Source organism: Amborella trichopoda, chromosome 4, assembly GCF_054954075.1.
Source record: "Amborella trichopoda isolate Santa Cruz 75 chromosome 4, AtrichopodaSantaCruz75HAP2 v2.0, whole genome shotgun sequence".
Lineage (NCBI taxonomy): Eukaryota > Viridiplantae > Streptophyta > Magnoliopsida > Amborellales > Amborellaceae > Amborella > Amborella trichopoda.
Genome location: NC_142339.1, coordinates 14,532,097 through 14,541,956, shown reverse-complemented (window position 1 = coordinate 14,541,956; position 9,860 = coordinate 14,532,097).

The window sequence follows — 9,860 nt, the reverse complement described above, 5'->3', positions numbered from 1 at the left end:
TTGCATAATTTTTATCATTGAAATTATTTGTTTTATATTTTATTCATGTGCATCTAACTAACACACACATACCTACAAAATTTCAGATCATTATGATTTGTAAAAAAAAATATTAAAATTCAAATACTATCAGACATTTATGACCGTGTGATAAACTTTGAACGGTAATAAAACCGTAGGTGAAGTAGTGTAGAACTTCACCTATAGGCATTTTGTAGTGTTTTAAAGCTATCACATAGATTTTCAGTATTGAAACCATTTTTTGAAACTATTTGAAGGTAGGCTCTAATTTGATTGTTTAGAGCCTAGGCTCTATACAAACCGCACCATATATATATATATATATATATATATATATATATATATATATATATATATATATATATATATATATATATATATATATATATATATATATATATATATATATATATATATCATGACACTATGAAGACCCTCCCTCACCCATATGAGTAGGAACTTAAAGGATCGCCATTAAATTTTGACACAGATCTGTACAAAAGTTATCACACCAACCAGACACGTTTATATTTCAGCTGATAGTTACTAAGCACTAGCTTTTTCTTGCATGAGATTATATTGTTCCAGAAGGTTTCATATGCAAAATCTTGTTAAACTATTACTAACATGGGAAATTTAAGTATGGATCGGATTTTTATATTGTTATAACGGAGTGACCCGAAAATAGGCAGTTATTATTTTGAATGACCAATCCCTGAATTTTTTATTTTTTGCCAAGTTTGTCCCTGAATCGACATTACACTGTTGGACCGCCGTAAGAATACGATGGACCGCCTTTTGGTGGGAAAAAGGAGAGAGAGGTGTGGGTATAAGGGAAGGTAGTTTGGACTTTTTTTATTTTGGTTTGGGGTTATTTTGGGGTAAAAAGTGAAGAAAAAAAAAAATTGGTTGCGGGTAACTTGCATAGAATATCTAGTTTTGGGGATTATTTGTAATTGTCCCTAGAAAGTTTTTTAGGAAAATATCTGTACGCTCTTTTTTGGTAATACCATTTCGTCATAGACGAAGGGCTTTAAAAACTTTATGGTGGTATAAATTTTTTTTAAAATTATATATTCTAACCCAATTTACCTTCTTTCACTACTCTTTTCTTTACAAAAAAAAACTAAAATGATACCTCCATATGTCTGAGCCAATTTACCCTTTCTTGTTGCTCTTTTTTACCCAAACAAAAATTAAAAACACACCTCTACATTTCTACTAAAATAAAAATGTTGCATAGAGTTTAGTAGACAAATAGAGGTGTTTTTTTAAGTTTTTGTTTGAGCAAAAAACAAGTAATCAAATGGGTAAATTGAGTCCAGGGGATTAGAAGAAATATGTTTTAGAAAACCTATATTTCCAAAAAGTTTTTAAAATCCGGGTCTGTGGGAAAATCGTATACCAAAACAAGGGATAATAAGAATTTCTTATTTTTTTTAATCTAAAAATTTGAAATCACTTAATATCACTATACAATTATTCTCAAAAGAACAAATTTAAAATTTACTTTTTTTAATTTTTAAACAACACCATGTAAAATTTTAATAGTTTGTATTCAATCTCAAGTTTTCTAACACTTAAATCACACCATCTAAAAATCAGATATACTCTATTCAGTCTTGAAATATTATTTTTTTAAGTACATAGAGGATATAATTAGGAAATCATTTTTTGTTAGGGTCGAAAAGGTTATATCCCCAAAAATTAGGGCTAGGTGCGATTTAACCCAAGGGAAAATGGACAGTAGATTCCCCCGGGAGTATAACATCTTGTAGCAACTACGTATGCATTTCTACTACATTACTAAGTCACATTTAAGGGGTGTACACATGTCACAAGAATTACAGAAGACCCTATCTCTAGAGAAGATGTAGGGCACGTGACCTAAAAATATGCTTCTAACATATTTATTTAAATTGATTTACTATGTGTAAAAAATGTAATCTGTTAGTTATTAATGTAATTATTTATGGGCAAGCTTTCTATGCTTCTCCTACAACATAGAAGTTCTATCTTCCCCCTTATCCAACCGTCCATTTTGAATGGAGGGCTAAGATTGCCCCAATTACAATATCACGTCTCTACACTACTTCATTTTTAATTTTTTTTCTATGAACTATTTTGACATCAATTTTTGGATGTCCATTCCTCTATTAAACTCACAGTAGTAAAAAATATATAAAAAAAGTTATTTTCAATAAAATAAAATGACCAAAATACTCATGAAAATTTTAGGGGGTATTTTGGTCATTTTATTTTATCAAAAAATTATTTTAAATATTTTTTATAGGTGAGTCCCAATGAGAAGATGGCATGTACCAAATTTCATATTCATACAACTTGTATAAGAAAAATAAAAATAAAATACTTTGAGACGTCGGATTTGAGATCAAACAGTGAGTAGCTCTCTTGATCAAAATTGGACGGCTGGGTGGTAGGGGGAGGATAGAGCTTCTATGCTTTAGGGGAACATAGAAACCTTTCCCATTATCTATTACTAAGGGGTTGGTTGAGTACCTGAAAATATATTACAGGGAAATAGATTACTAGGAAATATTTTGGGCATTTATTAATAAGAAAATAATAAAAAGAGATTACACAATATTTTCCCAAATATCGTCAAATCTATTACATGCGGAGAGGGTTGGGAAATATTTTACGCACATGACGGATAATTACTCCGCGCGTCTAAAAAACCATAAACCATAAACCATTTTCCCTGTCTTCTGCGTACATCCTCTTCTTCCTCTCAAGCTCCCCTTTTCCCTCTCAACCTGGTAGCCTACCACTTCCCTCTCTTAGGGCTAGGAAATATTTTACACGCTTGACGGATAATCTACTCTAGGCGTTTAAAAAACAAATTTCCCTCTCTCATGCGTAGATCCTCTTCTCTCTCTCAAGTTCCCCTTTTCCCTCTCAACTTGGTAAGTCTACCACTTCCCTCTCTATCTCAAACTCCCATTTTCCATATTCAAGGCCTATCACTTCCCTCTTTATATCAAGCTCTCATTTTCCATTTTCAAGGCAATTTTTAAATCATCGTATCAATTTTTCTGCTCCCATCATTTTGTTTGAATCCACTCTCTCTCCTTTTCTTTGTTTCCTCAACCTTTCTCTCTCTTCATCAGATAATGCGTTCCTCGAATCCACCCTCCCTCCTCTTCCTTTCTTCCTCAACCTTTTTCTCCTTTTCTCTCTCTTCATCAGGCCCTGTGTTCATCGAATCCACTCTCTCTCCTCTTCCTTGCTTCCCCAGCTTTTCTTCTCTTCAGGCACTGTGTTCATGCAACCAAATATTCTATGTTTGCCCTTATGATATAGTCAATCCTCTTTACTCATCTTCTCTTCTCTGTCCCTATTCGAGCCTCCCTTCTCTGCCTTCTTCGAGCCTCCCTTCTCTGTCCCTCTTCCAGCCTCCATTCTCTGTGCTCTCGCTACAAGCGAGCATAGTCAATCCTCTTTACTCAGCTTCTCTTCTCTATCCCTCTTCTTTGAGATCGCCTTCTCTGTCCCTCTTCTAGCCTCTATTCACCGGGGTAGTAAATTATAATGATTACTAAATATTTTTGAAAAAAAAAAATAGATTTTTTGGGATTAGCGTTTAAATTGAGAAAAAAAATGATAAATTATATTTTATTTACATTATAATGATTGCTCTTTAGATTGAGACAAAAAAGTGATAAATTATATTTTATTTATTTATGATTACTCTTTTGGAAAAAAAAGGATTTTTTGGGATTAGGGTTTAGATACCGATAAAGAGGTGATAAATCACTTACACATTGACCTCTTCCAATATCTCAATCTAATTTTTAACGTACTTTACCATTTCATAATATTTTTTATTTTTTTAAATACATCACCATTTACTATTTAAACTACAAATTAACAATATTTAAATGTTGTGACTAAAATAGTTCCCTTCTCTGTCCCTCTTCCGGCCTCCCTTATCTGTGCTCTCTCTACAAGCGAGCATAGTCAATCCTCTTTACTCAGCTTCTCTTCTCTATCTCTCTTCTTTGAGACCCCCTTTTATGTCCCTCTTCCAGCCCCTATTCTCTGTGCTCTCTCTCCACACTAGCAGTGCAGGTAAATTGTAATGATTACTAAATCTTTTAAATTTTTTTTTTTTTTTTTGGGATTAGAGTTTAGATTGAGACAAAAAAACGATAAATTGTATTTTATTTACATTATAATGATTGCTCTTTAGATTGAGACAAAAAACCGATAAATTATATTTTACTTATTATAATGATTACTCTTTTGGAACAAAGAGGACTTTTTGGGATTAGGGTTTAGATACAGATAAAGAAGTGATAAATTACTTACACATTTACCTCTTCCAATATCTCAATCTAATTTTTAACGTACTTTACTATTTCACAATATTTTTGTGACTAAAATAGTTCACTCAATGTTTCTGACCAATATCAATTCACACTATTAAGTTATTATTCTTTGAGGCATGACAAACATGGTATAGTTATGCTATTTATACGTATGCATTCCAATATTAAATAAGAATATATACAAAGAAACCATTTATCTTTTGTGAATGGAGGTCACAATCATTCTCAAATGTTAGATGTCAAATTGGATGGCTTGAGGTGAGTCATGAAGGAATTTTTATTTTTTTTTAAATTTTGTATTTATTGAATGACACGGGTACGACCACCCATTTTGAAATTTAAAGGACAAGAATGATTGTGTAAATTTAAAGGACAAGAATGATCGTATGTACAAAAGACAAATAGTTTCTTTGTAGACAATTCCATATTAAATCGCTATGTCGAGCAATGTAAGAGAAAATTTAAGGTGCAAGGTAGACAATTCCATATTAAACCATGTCAAGTAAGAGCAATGTATTTCCCAAGTTGCATCTAAATACTATCCAAACAGTTACAATCCATTTCCATGCAATGTATTACGTAGTAATCTATTACGCCAGTAATATATTTCACAGACAATATATTTCAAGGTTTCCAAATGACCCCTAAGTCACAGTTAAGAGGTGGATACATCTAGCAAGAAGAAAAAACATATATTCTTAAGGTGGATTTAGGGTACATAAACTTTAAATGAAGCAATTCGCCCTATAAATAATGTTCGGGATTGCTAATTTGATGATTGCTTTCTACTATCTTAACATAAATAATTTTTCTTTAGCAAAATATAATGCATAGACATCCTAATAACATATAGTTTAAATTTATAAGTATATAGGACAGATAAACTTACCAAACCTCTAGCATGCCTTTTGGTTTAAAATCAAATGCATACGACAAGACTTTGAAATAACATATTTCTTGATAAGTTTTTATTTTCCTCTCTATAAAAGCCTTTCAAGCATTCCAGCTAATTTTTTTGGTTAAGTTAAAAATCCAGTTCTTTACTGAACTAAAAAAATTAAAAACATGTTAGGTATGTTGGAGGAAAATAGAAGCATACGACAAGTGCGAACCTTTTAGAACCCACACGTTGATCAAATATAACCCCATGTCGGAAGGGTAAGCTTCGGTAAAGTGTTCTTATAGTCCCTAGGTTTTAAATAAATGTAAAAGTATACTATGAGACTATTTACTTTTGGTGTAAGGTTGTCACAATTATTCTTGCCCATTGGATGTGAAATTGTGTGGTAGAATTTATTTCATTGACCAATGTCAAAGTTCAAAAGAAATTTTCTCGAACCTGACACACCTAAGCTATCAAATTTCACATTGGATCGTTGTCCTTGTACTAAAAGTCTCTATACAATCCCTAAATAAATTTCGAGGACTCTCACTCATATTTTCATGGTAGTTTGGAAATAAATTTCAGCTGTACTAAGAGAGCTCTCTTAGTAAATAATATCTCCGAGCAAATTCTCTATATGTGAGATGCTCCTAAAGAATCTCTGTCTAAATAGGAGGATCAAGGTTTACTGTTGTTGATATGGAAACTTAATATAGAACATGCAATATTGAATTTTTGGGAAAAAAATAAAAAAAAATTGAGGGGGATTGTCAGGTTAACCTTTACGTAGTTTGGTAACCGAATTTTAATAAGATTTCCGTAGAGAGCCAATATTGACCTAAAATTGATAGGAGATCCTCCAAGTTTTTTATAATTAAATTAAAGTTTTTAAAGTCATGATTTGAAATTTTTTTTTTTTTTAAAAAGTAAATTGTATGACTCCGTATTATCACTCTCAAGTTAAGAAAAACAGAATTTCAATGTTTGTTGAGGATTTTTGTCTAGTGTTTTATGCTAGAGCCTAATTATATAATAGAAAAAGTTTACAAAGAGACCATTTACTTTTGGTACAAGAAAATCACAGTCACTCTTGTCCATTAGATTTTAAATAAGGTGATTGTATGAGTGTCATTGATTAGACTCAAAGTTTAAAAAGAATTGTTTCAAACTTCATGATATAATCTCAAACCATACCTCTGATGTAAAGTAGTTGTTGCATCGTTGTAACTAAATAAATGGTCTCATAGTATACAATTCCTAATAGAATACATGCTATTAAGGTCCACGCCATGCTTTGAAATAAATGGATCGGTGATCCGGATCGTCCAACCCAATAACAAGTCGGATCGACGGATCGGCGATCCGGATCGAAGAATCAGCCAGACCTACAATATTCGGCAATAAAAATTTCAAAAGCAACTAATTTTTTTTTAAAATCTATTTTTTTAGGTATTGAATAAAATAATGGTATTAAATAATAGTTTTTTATTATTTTATTGAAAATACATAAGTACGAGAACATGTTTCGTATTTGAGTATTTGTTATCCATTATATTCATTTTATAGTCAAATGAATTTTAAAATGCAACTCATTGCAATAGAATGGATCTCTCTGACTCAAATTTATAATGAAAAAAAAGAAAGTTTCTAAGCGTTTTGGATCTTTTGATTAAATAGAGAGAAAAAAAGGGTATGACATTAAAAAATAAATAAATCTAATGTGTATTAATTAGTACAGACAAATTGTAGATTTTAAAAACATAAAATTGCAATCATGTTTAAGAAAATTAGAAAAATAATAAATGAATTCATACTTGTAAAGTAAAGCAATTTGAGAATAGATTCTGAAATGGTATGAGTTAGTGTTATTTTTTTCTTTTGAAATAGCCAATGAGCTACCACTATTTTTTTTTTTTAAATATTCAATACACTAGTATCAGTATTAGTTTTTACTTTTTATTATCCTTTAAGCAAATATTATTTTTGTCTTTTTAGTCCCAATCAGTTAATAGCTTAATATTATTTTATTCACCCTGCGCAATGGCATGTTCGATACATCGAAGAAATGTAGGAGCAAACGCCTTTATAAAAAGTCTTAAATCCACCCTTACAGAACGCAAGATGGAGCCACTACGGCCTAGGTAGACGACCGTTTCACTTTTTTAATTGTAAAAGCCCTACTTTTTCAATTGCAAAAGGTAAGAGTTGCAAATTTTAATTGTAAAAGCTAAGAACTGTAAATTATTAATCGTAAAAAGCTATAAAATGAGGATTTTGATTGTAAAACCTAAGAACTGCAAATTATTAATAATTGTAAAAGCTAAGAAATGCAAATTAAAAACTTGGAAACGAAAAATTTAATTATAACCGCTAAGAACTGCAAATTATCGAGGGAGATGGGTAGAGAGAGCAGGGGAACTTTCAATCTGATATTTTTAGATTGATTTGAAAATATGTTCATTACTTGCCAAAAAAAAAAAAATATTTTCATTGTATTTTTGTTAGGGAACAAAAATTCAGTAATTGGAAGATTCCTAAACTCACTTCTATTTGAATCCATAATTTTATTTTTTTATACATTAAATGAAAATAGTGTGAAATTCAAACAAAAATCTCTTATTTCACATTAATAATCCAAACAAACAAGAGGAAGAATATAACTTGTAACAATCAATAACCAAAAAAAAGGAAAGGAAGACTATAAATTGTTAAAGAATAAAATCAATACTTACTTTGCTCAAAATTGTAAGGACATAACAAACAAATTAATTAAACAAATAAACTTAGAAAGAAGATGGCAAAAACATATAAAAGGTCTATTCATCATCATCTTCCTTGTCTTCTTGGACATAGTTTGCTTCTTTAACCAAATATCTGGCAGGAGGAATATGAGGCAAATCGTTCTGAATTTAAATTTAAATTCTTTAATCAAATATTTGGCAGAAGTAAGAATATTTTTCCATTTAAATTCATGAAGTTTTCTTGAAACCTTAAACATTAAATTGGAAACAATTTAAATTTATTTACTTATTTTTTAACTTAAACCATGCTGGAAATGATCTCATTCTTGAAATCATAACCATTATAATCCCAAGAAAGATACTTGGAAACATATCTACAGATCAAATGGAAAGTAAATTATTGATGCCAACCAAGTTTGTATAACCAAATTATTGATGCCAACCAAGTTTGGATAAGCATGAAATCTATGCCCGGCATTAAAAATTCAGATTTCTCCTATAAATATGGCAAGGCAATCCTGCTGAAACAGTAAGGCAAACTGAATACAGCAGCTTGAAGATAAGAGCAGGAAAGGAAATGGAGAATTCAAAGGTCATTGCCATTCTCGCCGCATCTGCGACCATTGCTCAAGAAAGGGTTAACCTAACCTTACCCCAAATGCTTTCATCTTTGGGGGCTTAATGGTATCCAAGTTGGGGATGAAGGTAAATTTTTATGTTATTTTTTATCTATTAAAATAAATAAATAAATAAATATATATATATAATCATCATGCTTAGAGAGTATCTAGAGTCATGAGGGTCATCGGTATGGAATCCATGGTTGATTGAGTTTAAACCACTATTTGATTCTCGTACCAAATTTCACATTCATACAATTTGGATAAAGAAAACTAAAAATAAAATACTTTGAGATGTTGGATCTAAGATCAAACGGTGAGTGACTCTTTGGATAAAAATTGGATGGCTGGATGGTAGGGGGATGATAGAACTTCTATGCTTTAGGAGAAGCATAGAAACCTTTCCCAAAAAACATTATCCAACGTCAAAGAAATGTAGGAGAGAAAGTTCGTATAAAGAGGCTTAAACCAACCTTACAGGCAGCAAGGTCGCACGTGCTTAAAGTAAAGGTGAAAGATGGAGCAAACTCAACGTGAGTGTTTTTATAGCTTTGCGTTTTTAATTGTAAAAGCTAAGAACTGCAAATTTTAATTCACTTTTTTAATGTAAAAGCTAAGAACTGTTAGGAGTCCAGCTCGGACTGGACTGGCTCGACCGGGGCGGATCCCGATATAATTCACTTTATTAATTTATAAGCTAAGAATTACAAATTTTAATTGTAAACTGTAATGGAAAACATGGAACCGGTTGAGGCGTCCAGTTCTCTTTGACATAATCGGTACAGACTGGCTCGACTCTATATATTCCTGAAATCAAATCGCCGAGAACAATATTTGATCTAGATTGCATGATCCTGAATCAGATCAACGATTTTTTAAATACTAGCTCGTGCTATATCTACATCTCCTTTCTTTGGACTTGTACAATCGAGTGAAATTCATAGAAGGCTTTCCTCTCTGGACTTATACAACCGGACGAAAGATTGGGTGAGCAGGGCTTGCCAAAATTTCGCTCATAGAAGGCCAAGCGTGTGGTTATATTACTTTGCAGAATGTGATAACTTCTCCACATCGCTTGTCATAAGTGACATTCGAGTCAGGTCAGACAACCCCGTGGTTCGATCCAATCTTGGTCTGGGCCCGAGTCCTAGTTTTAGACCTAATGGGTCAGATCAAGGTCCAAATCTCTGAATCTTATGCAAACCAGTTATTAGGTTCAAGAGACAGGGGAGAGTTATGCAAA